The sequence below is a fragment of the Barbatula barbatula genome (assembly GCF_947034865.1).
Source record: "Barbatula barbatula genome assembly, chromosome: 4".
Lineage (NCBI taxonomy): Eukaryota > Metazoa > Chordata > Actinopteri > Cypriniformes > Nemacheilidae > Barbatula > Barbatula barbatula.
The window spans coordinates 5724942-5743613 of NC_136768.1; the positions used below are offsets into that span (position 1 = coordinate 5724942).

The 18672-nt window shown below is 38.7% G+C and overlaps 1 protein-coding gene across 1 annotated transcript in view; it reads left to right on the forward strand.

Annotated features, from left to right (window-relative positions):
- calua (calumenin a) overlaps window positions 1-18672 on the forward strand; it is a 71450-nt gene that overhangs the window by 735 nt on the left and 52043 nt on the right. The window lies entirely within an intron of this gene.

Here is an 18672-nt window from a genome sequence, read left to right on the forward strand (position 1 = left end):
ATTTCGTAATAATAATAAAATGCAATATGCAAGGCTTTGGTTTCCTCCAGCTTCAGCTTCCAAAGAGCGCTTTCATGCTTTTTCGTGCATTTTGACTGATGTCATGTGTTGTTAGTTCTGAACTCTGCTTTGAGATTTGCCATAAAGACAACATGCGCACACACTCATACATGCACTGTCTGTGCTACTGATAAACATTTGGTTCAAATAGATTTTGTTTGGCGTAAATGTGACAAAGATTCGACTAGTGTGTGGATTTGTTCTTTTTTTTCAAGATTGTTTTTCTCGCACAACACGTGGGGCCTTTATTATTTACAGGAAATTCAGTAGCCCCCACTTATAAGAGGTTGGACCACCCATTGACTATGCATTTCAGCAATTGCTCTGGAGTCCTGAGGCAAGTAAAATAATAACATGAGCAAGCGTGTATGCCAGCGCTACTCTCACTATGAGTGAGTCATTGGCAGGGTAGAGTTTCATTTGAGGTGGTAAACATCTGGAAATCCTCAAATATTCTTTGACGTCTTAAATTTGCATGATGTGTTGCAAATTGGTTATTTACCAACAGCCAGTTGTAAGGATAAGACGCTAACGCTGGTTTGAGTGTGAGCAGTTCTCTACCTCCCTCACCGATTTTAATAAAGGTGTTTCACAGGAGGAAGTCCTGGCATCGATGTAAACGCTTTGTCCGTGGTGAATTCAGTGTTGTGAATGCAGAGCGCTGAGAGTATGTGGTGCGGTGGGCTTGAGCGGGATGTCGTGTTGCTGTTTTTCCTAAATGAAGGACGTAAATAGAATTTGTTTTATTCCTGATATACGACTTTGTTCGGTTGTATTGTTCAGCTCAGGCACCGGGGTCTCCCAGCACTCCATTCATAGGCCAGCACTGCTGGACAAAGACTTCACCATCGCTGTGACGAAAAGCAAATGTTCTGTTTTTTTTCTGGCCAGGTGAATGACTCATGAAATACATTTCTTGTAAGACAGGAGGGCATTGGGTCTACAAATGTTTTTGTGACTGATCTATTGTAGAAAAATTGCATTTTAAAAGAGTTCTTGCAAAGCATTGGTGCTACATTCAGATGCTGGCAATTGAGTTTGTAGTTGCGAAATCAGAAATGCATAAGATATAGTAGCTAAGATATATGTTTTGTTATATTTCTGCATAATTTCCTTGTACCAAACTATCTGTAAAGCTACTATAAACACTCCAAAAACCTGAGACATTGTATCCTCTATTCTCAGTCTTCCCCTTCATTGACTAATTTTCAGGCTTTCTAATGTTCAAAAATAACCTGAAATTCCAGATCACGTCGTTCTTGTTAGGTGCCGCACGCCTCACCTTTCTACGTTGCCAACAAATTATACCATTCGCTTTGCTGTTTGTTTGCATTACATAAACATATTCACTAGAAGTGTTGTTTCCCAACAATGCTGAGATTCATCACTGTATTGTCTTTGCAAGAAGACAACCATGTTTGAAGTCACTTTTAATCTAGTTTGTCTCATAAGAAATCTCATAACTTGCTGACCTTGTCCGGACTGGGAGGTGGACACTCGTCCTTTAGTAGTTTTTATGCTGTTCACACTGCCAGCCAAGTGGCTCTTTGCCCTTTTGGGCACGAGGATTCTTAGGCTTTCTCCTTGATGGCATCTGATATTACCCTTGGTTCTCGTTTTAAACGGACAATATGACAATGTTTTGCGTCTACAAGCCGAGCGTTACTGGGTAAACAGGGATTCTTGCTTTAAAAGCTTTCGAGTGCCATTCAAGAAACCACCCGCATATACGGCACCGGCTGAAATATTGTACGAAATACGTTTTAGGCACCACATGCACAGACTGCTTTGTCAGAGTCTGATGCCATGAAGTCACATAGTTATTATTTTTTCCTGATTTCCGTCTAATCCTTCCATACTACTTGTTTAACAGTCATATTCCTTTTAGGTTTCAGTGTATCTTACAGCACAGAGGACATTTTTAAGTAGGTTAACACCCTAATTTGCCCTTTTCGATTTTTTTGGCATGCAGTAAGCAACAGCGGCTAATCTTTCTCACCAGGCTTTGTCGTCAGTGATGTCAGGGTGTGCTATCGAGAACTTACTGGAAGAATTCAAATTTCTTTGTGCGTCTGCATTCCTATATGTTCAACTACCTTGGTGTTTTGGTTGTATTTTCTTCTGAAATTTTGTTTCTCTTCAAGTTGTTTCTCAAGCGTACAGTACTTTTTCAAGTTTCACTAGAACCAGTTTAACCGCATTTCAAAAGGGTTGCACACCATCCTGGTACTTCCCTGGATTATAAGCATACTTTAATGTATGTGTTTGAGTCCGTGAAAATCCAGTTATTAAAATTACATTGCATCCCGTCATTTTGATGAATGACGATTGCATTGTCTAGACACGGCACCTAATTTTGAGGGCCGAGCTCATGTGCCAATTCAAGTTGTCATTGGCTTTGTCTCGCACAAATATTTGTAATAGGTCACATCATTTTTTAGCTATGAAATGTTTTGTTTTTCCGGATTACGTGCATTCAATCTGAATGACTAGCGGTGACAGGACTAATGAACTCCCATGCATAGTAATGGAGAACGCTGGCAGCTCGGACCACCTCACTCGCCATATTAGGAATGTGATAGACTGAGAAAGGAGGACTGTCGTAGAACTGTTAAAGCAGTCAAGTTCGGTGCAGAGCTATTTTCGGCAATCAGAATCCCTGGGAGGGCCGAAGAAAAGCTTTTTGTCAGGGGTAATAGTGCCTGCATACATCTTGACCTGTCACAGGGCATGCTGGGATAGCGAGTGTTCTTTAAAGTGGTAGTTAACTTCAGGCAATGCGATGGCTATTAAAACGGCAAAGTAAAATTTGTTTAAAGTGATAGATTGCCCGAAAATGAAAATTCTGACATTTACTTACCCATTTGTCATTTCGGAGATGTTCAATCTTCCTTTGACATTTTGACTTTCTGTGTGCCCAATTTGATATTTAATACACTTTACTTCTCGTTGAATCTGTTTGCATTGCAAACTAAGACTGTGAAAGTAGAAAGTAAGAGAAGACTGAAAGCAAGTAAGAGCGGTCATTGAATCACCATTACTGCTGACTTGACAGATATTTGAAACTATGGGCGAGTGTATTGATGTTGATCAAGATTTGCTTGGTAGACACAAGTAACCTAATGAATCCATGAATATATATTTCATTTTATGTTTTAGATCTAAAAAAAAACGGATGATAATTGTTTTCATCATTGTGTGGTTAGTCGTCTCTTTCTTTTTGTCAAAGCCACAGCTAAGACAATGAATCGGTATTGAAATTGAAATGAAGTACTGTAAATGAGCAGGTAAAAGTTCACAGCCCATCTTGAGCCAACGGCCGCAGGGATTGGTTTAAGCACATAGAACTAAGGTTGTAATGCTATGAGGTAGCTCAGATTGGTGCAGCTACTACGTGTTCACTTTGCGAGCGATCAGCTGTGTGCAGGCATGTGTTGTGCAATTCTCTTAATAGTCCTGTGGGGCTGGACTCGCTGCGAGCGAGGTTCGGGTTGCACGCTCGCAAGCATTCCGGGATTTACATTCTTCCACACTCGGCCAGCCCGTCAGGCACAGTAGATTTTAAATCAAATTAGTGTTTACCTGTTCTTGCAGGACAGCATGCAGCTGTCTCTGTACAAAGGCGCTACACCGCATGACCCCTTTATATATAGTCTTAGTTCAGCAAAATGTTGTCTTTGTGACTTTGATTTTTTTTTCGTTGAAATTCAAAAGTCATCCAACAGCAACGTGAAAGACTAACGGCACGAAATCTGTGAAAAATCAATGTTATCACATTTAAAATACAGTCATATACAATTACTACTGTTGTATACCTTCAAAATTAAGATAAACTTGTTTTCTTTGCAGAAGTTGAAGTCGAAAAAATACAGAGCATCCTTTCTGTTATTTTGATCTGTTTTTACAGTTTTCCTTTTCTGCAAAAAAGGTAAATAGAAACAATATATTTATTTGAAATTGGGGAGAAAAAGTGTTGGTAGTTCACAGAATGAAACAAAAATGTACCTAAACACATACCTATAAATAGCAAATTCAGACCATTACAAAATAATTTCATTTAATATATTATTGATTTTATTGTATTAAGGAAGAAAATGAGCCCTGTGAAAAATATTTAGTACACTACGACTACAAGGACTGAGTGTTCTTCTCTGTGAAACACCCGTGCCTCTTACTAACCCGAACTAGCGCACAGATAGCTGTTAATGGCTTAGAAGAGAGACTGCACAGCCATTTACTGGATCGTAGTAATGCTCTCGCCATGAAAAGTGAGTGTGTTTGCTGAGGTTTATTGGATTTTGAAGTGGATATTGAAACTGGAGAATGCTAATGAATCAGCCGTCTCAGCAAAACACTTGAGTCAGCGAAGCCTAATTTCACTGAGGTTTCGATGGCCAACAAACACATTATCAGTGGCTGTAATGCCCTGCCTCTGTCCTTCCGGCCCTTGCCTTTTCAATATGGTTTCTCCGGTGTAGTCACAGGTGAATTGTATTTCTTCAGGGTTGTTGTGGGCTGTTAATAGTGCACTTTACCCCAAACTATTTGGTCTTTTTGGAACAACCGCAATTCTTGTTGGGTCTGAAAATCGTAATTGTGATTGAAGTGCCACCATAAACTGGTTTCACTTTTCAGAAACTAGTTACATGCTTGCTTGGACTGCAATGTTTCATTTCTGGAACATACGGCACCAAGGGTGCGACCCCCAAAAAAGGCCTGACTGACACTGGTCCAACCAGATTAACAATGATTTGTCCATCTGATCAGAAAAATGGTTTTGTCTTTTCTTAACCTGTCCTGTTTTGTTGTTTTTGTCCCGTCTTGTTTTTCCTTTGTGTATGTTGTTCCGCTATTATATTGATGCCACAATGCAAACTGTGATCCAGAGTCTCCAGCTAGTTCTTGTGGAGCTGTATGCTGTGGCGATATTTTCAAGAAAGGTTCAATTAATATTCACAATGATATAAAGCCCATCCAGTTTTGCTAAAGTCAGCTTATTTGCACATCTGCTTTTGTCATTTACACCTTGCGTTATTTTTATTTCAATCTTAAATTGTTATTGTGGGTAAAAACATGGTTTAAATTCATTTCATGCAAGTATTATTCCCAATAGATTGCAAATCGGCAGGAAATATAAATTGCCATCTTTATTGTACGTATCCTTCTTTGACTCATGTATCAGGTCATCAAGGCCTATATATGATATAATAGCACATTACTGAATGCGTTTTTACAGCCAATTTAAATGTAATCTCTTGGTTGGTTACAGGCTTTTATAATTGTAATTTTTATTACACGTCGCTCTTTGCTTGCTGGATCTTTAAAAGACGTGTGCTTCAATCTCTGAGAGACTCGCCACCAGAGGTCCAGGTGTCAGCGTTAATTATCAGCTTTTGAAATAGCCTCTATTCCCCGGGACTGGCTATCGGCGTCTATATAGGGGAGTGAACTTTATGATATATTTGCACATGGCACGCACCATGGAGCCCGGGGTTTAAGTTTCCTTTGCCCGTTCCTATTTAGGCCATTGGCAGAGTTAGAAATTTGAATTTCATCACCCATAAATCTTTGCTCTCGCCACAGCAGGGGCAGGTTATTCGTGCAGCTGGTCACCTTATCACTGTTTGCCTTTGTCTGCAGGTCCCTCAGGGAGCAACGGTGGGGTGGACGGCTCTGAAGCCTCTTAACTGGCAGCTGTCAGGCAGGGATGAAAGCTTTTCCTGTCGAACCCTGAGCCTGCCGAGAAAATGAGGCGAGCGGAGCCTATGCACTATGAAAGCTTGGCTTTACGCTATATCATAGCGAGAATTGTATCATCAAGTTAAGATCTATGTTGATACTTCAAATTACTTTACACCAGCAACACTTTTTCGCGGGTCACAAGACTCCACGTGGCAACTAGTATACCTTCAATTTTGTTTGTCGCATATTCGCAATTGATAATCTGGACACTCGGGGAGTATGCACAGGTCAAGTGTACCCAGAGAGGCACACGTAGTTTTTCACCCACACAATATGTCTTTCATTGCTTCTTGTGTTTTAGCGGGTGTAGATATTATTGGCATGGTTCTACTAGCTCGTCGTTCTCTGGGGAAATGTGACTCCATTACACAATTAGAACCAGGGCTGTAAATTGTACATTTGTGTCAAAGCGTATAAGGCAAAGATACAGTGCCGGAATAGAGACCATCAGGCTTGTGCAGAAAGGTCAACAGATTGCGGCACAGCATCGGTGTGTGAAAGGTCGAAGGGCGATGGATTTTACAAATGGACATAACATTTGTAAAGTCTTATATAATTGGTATTATGTAACATCATCGATAATGCAGTCCAGTGAACCGTACATTCACGCTGGTGTTTTCCCCAAGACGTTTTTCCTGAAGTGTCTTTTCTGAAGTATTTTGAAGTAGTTTCTTAGGAGTCACGAGTCCGTAAGTATAGTGATAATGAGTTAACATGTTAATTCTCTTACAAAATGATTTATTCAAGTGTGCTATCAGTGTGTCCTAAATAAAAACGTATAGGTTCTTCTTTGAGAGTACTTCTCAGAAATATACTTTCAAAAGTACAGTTCAGTATACTATACATACTAAGTACAATTGGGCTATACTTGGATATATTGACATCACTTGTCTGCCTTTTTTATTGAAATGCCTGGTCCCATTATACGAAGTGCACAAATAATAAAGTAAACTACGATGTTAATATCTTATACATTTGGACCATTTCATAGTTTTCATATTTACTTGAAAGGTGCTACAACCTCCTATACCTATAAGTTGTAGCATAGTTGCAGTACAAACACAAAAACTAGTTCTATACTAACGTTTACTACTGTTACACTTAAATTACGTTTAATGGTACACTTTTATAAACTAAAACGTGGACCCATTTAGACCCAAGCACTATACTAAATACTAATAAGTATACAACTACATTCATATTAGCATATTTAGTACAGTACATAAAGTATGTTTTTGATCTTTACTTGGGTATGTGAAAATCAACTTGAAGTATATATTTTTAAGGGTAATCATGAAAATAAAGCCTTGCCAAATGAAAGCAATTTAAAATGTTTAGCTACTTGCGATTACTGTCAATACACCTATTAGCTTTCATAAAAATCATATTTTATCAAATAATGGATTTCTAGTTTATAATTTCTAGTATACACGTTGATGATTTTATAAACTAGAAATGGTAGAGGACTTTTATATATTTAATATAATAACCGTTTGTTAATTGTGGTGTTCAGATCATCGGATAAAATAAGCCGTGCCGGTCATGATATCTTGCTATCATGTTCCACTGAAAACAGCAGTATTGCAATTGCAAGGCTAAACACATTTGCGCATGGACGCTCATCTCTCTGATAATGTTCAACAGGTTTATTTTATCATGATTGATGTCTATAAGGCTTTTCTGTATGATGTTTCTTTAGAAGAAAGATTCCTGTCATGTCCCCTCTCTGAGCTCTTCTAAGGTGTGATTGTAGAATCAAAGTAAGGTATTGCGCATTGGGCTAATCTGATAATCCGGCGTTTAAGCAGGTACAGGATGACTTGGTTTATTTCAGACACGTTAGAAATAATGCGATGTGCAAACGTGCATCGTTTGAAACCGTAAAAAAATATGGTAAATGAGAAGCGATAAGGCCTATATTTTACTAAAATGATCAAGTTATGCGATCGACGTGTAAACCAAAAATGATGACATCACTGTTTGTAGATCTTTGGAATGCCACAGCATCGGCGTACCTCTCACGCCCATTTATAACTTGAAAAAATGTGACGCTCTGTTTTCCTAGGACGCTCATTTTTCTGTGAACCTGCTACGGCATCATCATTCTGTTGATGGCTGTCAGTTTTGCACGTGATCTATGTAGCATCTGTCCCAGATCACTTTACAGGGCCAATCTAGGAGGATATATTGGTTGGGGTGGGAGTAAGAAAGGATCGCGTTACTGCTCTATAGTGTGGAAGTCCTTGCTGGCTCAACTTCCCATTTGTCATATCTTCGAGAAACCACTAACAGCAGATAAGTTATCTGTGTAATAAGAGGTTGTCACATACATCATGTCGGTGGCAAGGACTCTAATTTGTGTCTCGTGTTGTATTTTATATAGAACGTGTCGTGTAGACCAGCAGACCAAATTAAAAGATTGTTCAGTGTCGCGGCCTGTAAACATTTTGAATCCATGTTTTACTTTCGAGTAAACAAACATCTTCGATGTAAGGAAGGGGGCATCAGTGACTTCGAGGACCATCGAGGACATCTATGTAATGAAAAACATCATAATTAAAGTTGTACACTTTGCAATTTGATTATAGTTACTGAAATTTTGTGTTTGAGTAATACCAAGTTACATGCATTTCGTAACTCCCCAGCCCTGTCGGTATCTCAGCATCACAAAGACTAGACCATGACCTAAAATAAGTAGACTGGACTAGACAGGCTTAAGACAACAAATCATCTCTATTCTAATCGACAGTAGGCTCATCATATTGCATTTGTTAAATTGAAGATGGATGAAACAAGGTCTGAACGGGGGTGTGTTATGAAAACCAAGACCTTGTGTAATGAATACCGGAATGAAAGAAGATGAGCTCATATCTCTGTCCGTTGTGTATAAACCATGCTTCATGCCAGAACATGTACAGCATTGCATACATCGTCTTGTACGGTATGTTAAACATCGCCTCGGTCTCCTCCAATAAGCGTTGGCCTATATTTGGTTGAGCAGGCACCATGCTGACCTTGGGGTGTCTTACTGTTTGTCATGAGTGATGAAGGGTGCGAAGAACATGTGTCAAGATATACATGTCACAGGTATGGCCGTATCATTTCATTATTTACCTTTATCATAATTTGTTGTATTTCATTCTACAGGTGGCGATGAAGAGATGCAGGTAAAATAGCCATTGAAGGTAATATTTGCATCGACCTCGGCCCACATAGGTCAGTCTTGCACACCGAGACCTCTGCTGTCAATCCGTGATGTGGCATCAGGTTTCAACACAGGGATTACTAGAAAAAGATCTCCTCCCAGGATAGCACAGTATGGTTATATTTAACCCGGCTTGATGCATAGTCAGAATAATGCCACGTCTGCCGGCCGCTGACCGCCTCTTGCCCCTCTGGTGCTCCCAGAGAGAGGTCTGAGGTCACTCCAAGTGAGGGCCACACAGTGGAGAAAGGGGTTAGAAAAGCAGAGATATTAATTGTTTGCATTTATGCATTTGGCTGATGTTTTTATCCAAAGAGTTCTCCGTTTCGCTCTGGTGCATTACTTTTTATATATATGGATTTGTTGTTTCATGTAACCCGTCAGCTTGAAAATCGGTAAACTAATTGATTAAAAAATTCATATTTTATAACAATGTGGATATATCATTGACATCTTTTCTCTTACCTCAAAGGGTATTTGCAATCTGAAGTTCACCATTTTTGCATACAGCTGATTCAATACGGTCTTTATATTGGTACCGAATTGTAAAAGCAGGCACAGAACCCATTTTCGCTGACAGTTTATTTTTGGCACTCAGCTGAGAGTAACTCACGTTTTACCCGAAGTCTACAACCTCACCTTTAATCTCTTGTTCTTTTGACCTATGGCACAACCACCCTGCAAGACACAAGATATTCAAACTCTGGCACGTTTGTGACCCTCTGTCACCTTATTTGTTCCACAAGAATATTCTTAACTTGTTCTCTCCGTGACACATACTGTAAACAGCTTTAGTTTAACCCTCTTGTAAAGCATTGAATACCATATGTGAGACTGTATTTAAAACTACACGCGGTCTTGGAGCCTTATTGATTTGAAGCCGCCGTACGCGGTTCGACAAATCGCCCATTGCATTTTACCTTTAGATTTAATCTGTCATTTAATAATATACATAGTTTGGTCAACATGCATAGATTTCCAAAATTCAGCTTTGCGTCCTTTAGATTTGTAAATGTAGGATTTGCTCTGTTGCGAGTTGTGTTTCCAAGCATTTGATGCGACAAGCATTCGTACAGAATCGCTCTATATAAATATGAGAATGTCAGTTTAAGACCTTTACATCAATGTTAAAATGGATCGGTTTCAAATCAAAGCTCTCTACGGCCAAACAACAAGAATTAGCGGAGCCAAGCACAGGGTCATTCCGTCCACCCTCTTAATTTGGTCCGCGGATGCCTCATGTCTGTCTATGAGGGTTCAACAGGTTCGACCGTCTGACCAGGGGCATGACATTCATGCGCTCGCTGGAACAGAAACATGACACTACTGGTCTGTCTGAGGGATTTGAGTACAGTTCAGAAACCTAACAAACCAAATCCCTGCTCGGCAAACATGCACAGGTGCCGCTGTCCCCATGCGACTCTTAGCAGGCATGCGTGAGGGATATTTTCTTTTGCCCCGAAAGGGTTGGATCCCTTGTGCTTGCAGGAATCAATAAGCGCATCTTAGAGCGGGCCTATTTTGGACTCCGATGGGGCCTGGCTGCATTCCTGCTTCACACACTGCCTGTTGCACAAGGATGGTGTTTGGAAACCGTAGGGCCGTGTTGTGTTTCGAGGCCATTGTTCATTAGCTGGCCATCTAAAGAAAATATGATACACGTGCATTGATCTTCGTTCAAAGTCCATCATAACATTAAAGTATGTCATTGAATTTAGGTTAAAGGGGCAGTCTGTCATTTGTCGGGGGTTTAAAATGACCTAAAATCAGTTATTGACCAATTTCAGAACTGACCACAATTCACAAGCTTATTATACTTATTATAAAAATATAAAAAGAATGTAAAGGTAAAATTTTGGGTACAGTTTTGAAGTTTGAAGTCATTTACAAATACTGTACAAACCTGCAATTTCAAAACACAGACGGCAAGATTTGTCTGTAAAGATATGACCTTGATATATTTATTATTGGCCGAGTAGGGCCATTGCAAAATAAAAATTATTTTTGTGCAGAATAATATTAGTATCATATTACAAATGACAATCTAGAAATCTATCATATATTCAGGCTTAAAGCCCCATAATTTATGAGATTATATGACCGACAGGGTCAGAATTGAAGTTCTGTAAAATGTTCACACTTCACCCACAATCACAGATTTTGGGATTGGGAATAGATTTATATTTAGTAAATCGTGTTTCTGAAAGATGACAGTGCTTCACTGTTATTGGTGGTTAAAATCATAATAAACCAGCAAAAACATATATGACATATATTATGGGGTAGGAAGTATGTAGAACTATATAAACCAGTGTGAAATTGAATCATGAATTCTGTGTGAATCTGTAGACAGATTCAGTTTGAGCCTGGTCATGTGTGAATTTAAAGCATTGGAGCAGTAGATGGATTCTATCCTCCAGCTGACTGCTGATGGAAACTTACAGGGTCTCTTGCTAACTCCCGGCATGTGTCTCTGAGCTTCTGTCTACATCACACTGCAGGTGGCCAGCGTTGACTCTATTGCAAAATTCCCATAATGCATTGCACACCGGCCCAAAAGTGGCCCTTGGTCTTATATGAGAGACCCTGTGACCTAGATCTGGCAGGTCGGTTAAGAGGGCTCTTAAATGTCAGGTGACCTAATTGGCTGCATTAAAGATTGCCCCGTCTGCCAGTGCCCAAATGCCCTCTGCCCCTCTGAGCGTATGTTATGACTTTCTTTATTTTGATCAATTTATTCTGTGACTTCTGAACTTTTTGCTATTCTTTAAAAGGGACAAAAATTTCTGTCAAAATAAAATTTCTGTCATTAATTCACCCTTGTCTGTCTTATGTACAACTAAGATATTTTGAGAAATGTCTCTGTGATTTTGTGTCCATACAATGGAAGTCAAATGGGTGTCGATTTTGTTCGGTTACCAACTTTCTTCAAAATATCATCTTTTGTGTTCTGCAGAAGAAAGAAAGTCAGGTTTGGAATGACATGAGGCCAAGTAGCTGATGAAAGAATTGTCATTTTTGAGTGAACTAAACATATCGCTAGAGATCTTAAATGAATAAAGTTAGGGACATAAACCGAATGAGCGCTTGCAAAGTAAAGCACTATTGTAAAGCTATATGTAAAACTCTTCGCCTCGAGAGACTTCCACGAGGACCCTGAACTTCTTGCTGTCCGCTTGCTATTGTAAGAGGCCTTGTGAGACTTTTAACCCCCTTTTAACATTTTTTACACATCTGTCAGTAAGAAGATTCCATGACACCAGCCTAAATATAAAGCCTGTTCCCCGTTCCTGCTCAGGAATAGCCATGTTTCCATCAAAGGTCGGCCTCTGGTGCACGACTGGAACAGATGCAGCTTGTTTTGGGGCTCCATTGCTCGAGCACTTTCTGCGTCGCTCCACGTCCCCGTAGGTTTCAGTTACAATCATCTATAGGCAGTCGGCTCACTTGAACATGAGACACAACAACTACAGACCTGAAGATGTGAGCGGGTGTTGCGCTGGGATCATTTAGACCACACCCTCTCATTCACTCAAAAGTCTTCATTGCAAATTTTCTGATAACTGTTGTGAATGTGTTATTTAGAAACATGGTTTATTGTTGAATATAAAAAATGCTAATTTTGGTATTTTATCCAAAAATACAAATTCTCTGTGACTTTTTCTTCTGCAGGACATAAAATAATTTTTGAAGAAATTGGAAACCAAGAGCACTAGTCCCCATTCACTTGTATTGGTTTTGTGTCCGAACAATAGAAGTGAATGGGGGCCAGTAAACAACATTTTTTAAAATATATTTTTTGTTCTGGGGAAGAAAGTCATACAGGTTTGAAATGACAAAGGGGTGATTTCTATATTTGGGTGAGTTATTATTTTAAGACCTTCATATTTTCTTTGTTTATCATAACGTCTCAGCCAACCTGAGCATCGTATTTGTAACTAAATGTCTTTCTGAACCTCTAATGGTCATTTCAGCAATACTTTGTCTGGTAGTCGTGATGAGGGGACGATCTTTGTCTTTACGTAACGGTTACTCGTCTCTGGTTTCTCATGGCTCCTCTGCAGGGGAACAAATGTTAAGTCATCTGAAAATGAGCAACAATGATGTTTTCTCTCTTCCAACGGCATGTTGGAGACACTTGAGCCAGTAACTCATTTAACCTGCACTCTGGCAGGGATAGAGTAACAGCTTTGTTCACTTTTAACGGTCTTTGATTGAAAAACCTAGGGATTTCCAGCATTGGTGCACCGCTTGTAAACACAGGCTAAAGAGTAAAGAAGGTTTCCACGGGATGGTATTTCAGCAGGTTGTTTTGAAAGGCAAGCTTGTCTGTGGTCCTCGCGTGATTGTGGTCGCGGAGGCTCAGCTCTTGGCTCCGTGCAGGTCACACATCCGGCGATTGCACAGGCCGGGAGCTGCCAGTCAATAAACGGGCCTAGCTTATGCCAAAGCTCATGTTCACCACCCGGTTACATGGCCGGATGACGGTGCCTCATATCCTGCGTGCCGGATGTAATGTGACATTTTAGCTCGCGTCGCTCACGTATACAGCATATCAGAATCGAGTGCACGTCTCAGCGCTTTGAAACATAATATTGAACATAATATTTTTTCAGTCATGTGATATTTTTCTCACACTCATCAGTTGGAAAGAAAATGACAGCAGCTTTCAGGGAAGGTATCACATGTAATCTATTTTATGTGAAGCTGATGTGTCTGTCATGTTGCCTGGACAATGTGTTTGGCTTCGTGACTGAGCTTTTTTTATATTCTCTTTTTTCATATTTTCTTGTTTAAGTTTGTCTTAAAGGTCAAAAAGGAAACTATTTTCTATACACATCCAATCTCATGTGTGATACCGCTCATGTGCTTTGACAGACCTTTGGGTTTCTCTGTCGCTGCTGACATCTAGTGACCAGCATGAAGTAAAGAACTGAAGCTCTTTATGAATAATTTCATATCTTGTATACATCGCCCGCAGAAGATTATCGGCCTCCAGGCTGAAATGCAGGTGAAAGCGAATACCTACTTGCTTTTTGTTTTAATTGCAGTCCCAGTAGATTATAAAAAAGGTTCTTAAAAGAGAGATTAATATTTGTCTCAAAATGAAAACCCATGACTAGGGCTGCACAATATATAGAAATGATTGAAATATCGCTAATGTGCATATCACAATATGCATAATCCAATATTTTTCAATAATTGAATCATTTTAAAAGTTCTTTACTTGAACAACGCTGATCTGGTCCAGAAGACCTTTCTGTAAAAATGTTTTAACACTACACAATGGTTGAACAAAAAAGAAATAACAGAAATGTTAACATAATAAAAATTTATTTAAAAAAATGATTATGTATGTGAGATTCAAAAAATAAATAAAAACTTCCGTCAGTGCTTCGGGACCAGTGTTTACCTCTTGCGAAGGGGTCTATAAAGTCAATGTTTAGGTTGATTCAGACAGCAGAGAGACTCTGTCTGGTGTGTGGAAAATAGTCAATAATGTGAAATATTAATGTTAATTTCAGTTTTTATATATATTTGACTAAATTAAACCATTATTGTGTCTCAATTGTGCCGGTGGATTATGCCTTACTGTAATCTGTTATGTACATGTTTACTATTAAGGTCCATATGATCTACAATTAGTTTAGATTAACATCAAATTGATCAATGCTGTTGATGTGAACCGTGTAACCAAAAGGAGATGTACATTTTATACATGTCTTTCTTTACTGCAAATGATACGTTAGGCTTTGTTCTAATGGATCTGACAAAAATCTATTATTTAGAGGGCTGTGGTATAATTTTATGCAATGAGGAAACGGCTTTCACACAGTTCTTTTTGAAACTGTGTTTAAAAGTCCACAAAGAATGAACATGTAGTTTATAACGTGTCATTTTGGACTACGGTAACAGACACTTGTTTGTTTGTACTTGTCTCGCAGCTGTCTCCAGATGACTAATTTGTCTTTTGTTATGCGTGAGATATGGCGATCACATTACCCATATTTTTGAATCGTGATCGAGACAGAGAGAGGTCCAGTTGAGAAACTTAATGAAGTCTCTTTGTCTGTCTAAATCGGCCCCCTAAATGAAAATGAAGTATCCCATTGATGGGTTCTACGCAGGGCTGGGGAGTAACGAAATGCATGTACCTTAGTAATGTAAATAAAACGCACAATTTGAGGAACTATATTTCGTTACTTTTAAATGGGTGGGAATCAAATTTGTAATCTAAACATACTTTTATGTTACTAAAGTGATTACTTGGAATTGTAATTTCCTTTATTTTATTAAAACGTTAATATAAACTGTAACCATCATGTAAACTATCATGTAAAGCATCCTAAAATACAGTTTTACTCACACCCCTAGTGCTCTGGGTTCATAGAAACTGCATGCTTATATTATTTAGTACTGTTCTGAATTGTGTAATATGTTTGTGAGTTTCTCGTTTGAGTCATTTTTAGGTAATCGCAACTTTTTGTCTCACATTTCTGACTTTTTTCTAAATTTTCAAAAAAACTTGTGCAAACAAATAAATACGTTACAGATAACTTTTTAAAGCATGTATTTTGTAATCTGCAGTGAAAAACATTTGAAAAATAACCTTCCCAGCCCTGCTTATACATGACACTGGAAGTTTGACAAGAGATGATGACCATCACTTTAATACGGGTTAGGTTTAGGATTAGGTTCGGAGCTGGTACCTATTAATTACACAGTAAGCACATAGGATGTACTTATATGAGCGTGTCAGTTATAATGCAGTTATGAACTCAAATGATCCTTTCAATTCCCGGGGAATTACTGTAGATAAAATGTAAAGGTCTCTTTTTCTGTAAATTGAGAAGTGCTTTATCAAAGGTTGCATCAGACGGATGTCTGATTGCTTTGTTTTCTGTTGTTATAGGAAGTCATCTGTTGTGTTGTCGGATTAAGGATATGAATAAGTATGTATATACTGTATGTATTAAATATGTTCCCGTAATTGACCGAAAGTTATGCGTTCGGTGTGACATTTAATCGGTCTATTGTGGGGACGCACCTCAAGTCTATAGAACAGTGTGTTTGTGAAAGAGTTTGTTCTCGAAATGACTAGGAATGGTTATGGATGATACAAGGTGTTCCCGTTTACATAGCTAAAAACAGAACATGCTTTGTGCATATAAGCATCCAATGCATTCATTCAGGATGTACTAAAACAGTTGTGTGTTCTTTAAAAAAAAAGTACACTAACCCTCATAACTTTGTATTAGCACCTATCGTGTTATTGCTCTTGTATGACATATTGCTTATTGCGCCCCGAACTCTTTGTAAGTCGCTTTGGATAAAAGCGTCTGCTAAATGACTAAATGTAAACACCAGTAGTAGATTGACTGTGTTTTCTAAACAAAAACATTGTGCCGAGACAACAGCAGACTATCATTCCACACCATTACTTCTTGATGCTCAACCTTCCATGTGGAACGTTTTGATTCCTAAGGAACAGAAAGTGGCAAATATCTCAATAAAGAGCTTGCCCATCTCTGATGCCCGTCATCCACTGCAGTCCTTTTAAGATCCGTCAAGCAGCGCAGTCTGATCTTATGTGTACGGCCACAGAACAGGACATGTATCCGTGTCTTTGAAAGCGTAGGATTATACCGGTTTCATCCGATTTTCTGCTTTAAACACCATATCAGAGCGGTAATGCTACATCGTCAAAAAGACATCACATTAGGCCTTCAAAGTGCACACTATGTGCTTAGTTCTTGAGGTGTCCGGTTACTTTGAGAATTACATAAGATGCTATTTGCTAAGTAAAGAAATATCATGATGACATAGGGTGTCAGTGACTGCACGTTCAGCTTCAAGTCAAAAATGAGTATCGGTGCAGTAATGCATGCACATTGCTTTATCTGACTTTACGTTATGCTGGACTGTGACGGGTTATTTCTTCAACGACCAATACCAAGCAATTAATACAATCTCTAGATTAGAACAATGCGCTCCCTTTTAATGCTTCAACAGGATATTGATAGCAATAATGTGGCATCTATCAAACTATAGATGGCTTTGAATTTATGTTTGTTAGTTGTTCTCCCTGGTGGTCTACCCCCTAAACAGAATGGAGAACTGGTTAGAAACACAAAACATTAGTCAGTCATGTGGTTTTACCAGGTTTTCATTTGGACTGGCAGTACATGTCATTTGCAGAAACAGAGAAGTTCCTAGGATTTGGAGGCTTGGCGTGAGGTTTGTTTGTCTTTTTGTTTTGTTCTCAAAACAAATCATTTAATTTATCGGATATTATGCGTTTTAAGGTTATTTATATCTATATGATGTTATTAGTTTTTATTGGCAGAAACTCGTTAAGATTCGTAAAATGGATAGGCCTATGTTTTAAATGGTTTATTTTTACGGTTCTACACTAGATGGCGCCATTATGTCATTTCAACGGTGTGAGCTGTTTCTTGTTATAGTGGTCCATGCGGAGGAGAAAAACTTATTTTTAGAAAGACCCTCCTCAGTACAATGTCCTAGCTTGGCTTGTGAACCATAAACTAGACTAGGCCTACTCAATGAAGTCTATTTCCACACCTCATGAATTAACCTCAATGTAGTCCAGAGCAACCACAAGCTCACAAAGTGTGTCAAAGAATTTCCAAAGTCGTATACCATAGTTTTGATTAATATATTCCATCCTCAGTGTTCGCTATATTCCATGTTAAGGTATTTGTATTTTAGTCCATCATTTACAAATGGCCTTGTCTATTGTTTCTACTAATATGATTCATAAACCATCTCATACCTTTTGTTCATGGGGCACCACGTGTGGGCGGTCGGTCACTTACTCATCTGAGTTTTCCAATCACGATTTCATTATTTGACCTTCTTACCAATGGGACAGAAATGATTGTAAGATAATCCCATTGCAGGTTAGGGACAGTCCTTGAGCATCACCCTTTGAATGGACAAACTGAGTTTAGCCCATTGGTGGAAAAAACTTGTCATGAGGCACAAGTTTTATCATTAGCATATCATTATTATATTCATATCGTTATCAAATCATGGTCTATGAAACCGAAATTAACATTGCGTTGAGTTTGTTGAAGAGCACAAGACTGCTTGAATAATCATTTTGTCAGACTTTTGCCTATAGTTGGCCTGACTCCTACAGTTCATGTTTACAACCACGCATTGTGCAAAGCAACAAAGCATGCACAGGAAGTGACACGTTCTGAAATGACAGCTCTTGGAAACTATATAGCTTTTGCCCTTTCTTTTATGCAAATACGCCGTTGAAATATAGGTTGAATAAATGCTTACCCTGTGTAAACGTGCACGATAGAACAACGAATCCTGAAAATGCTGTGTTTAATGTATATAACAAACATGCTGTTAGGGCACAAAATAATTTGTATGTTTTATAGTTTGATCGTTTCTTTAGGGGTCTCAAGGTTCTGTTCTATTCTCAGACGTAAAAAAAGTTTATTTTGTCTGTTCATAAACATACACTTATTAAATGAGATGAAGAAGAACCGGTAACAGGTTGTGGTTTTTTAAGATGTTTAATGCCTGGCCTTTGTGTCTACAATCGTTTGATTTGATCTAAAAGAGGATGTCACTTTGTTTTTTGACCTTTGTGTCTGATCTGGTTTCATGATAAGTACCAATTTTGC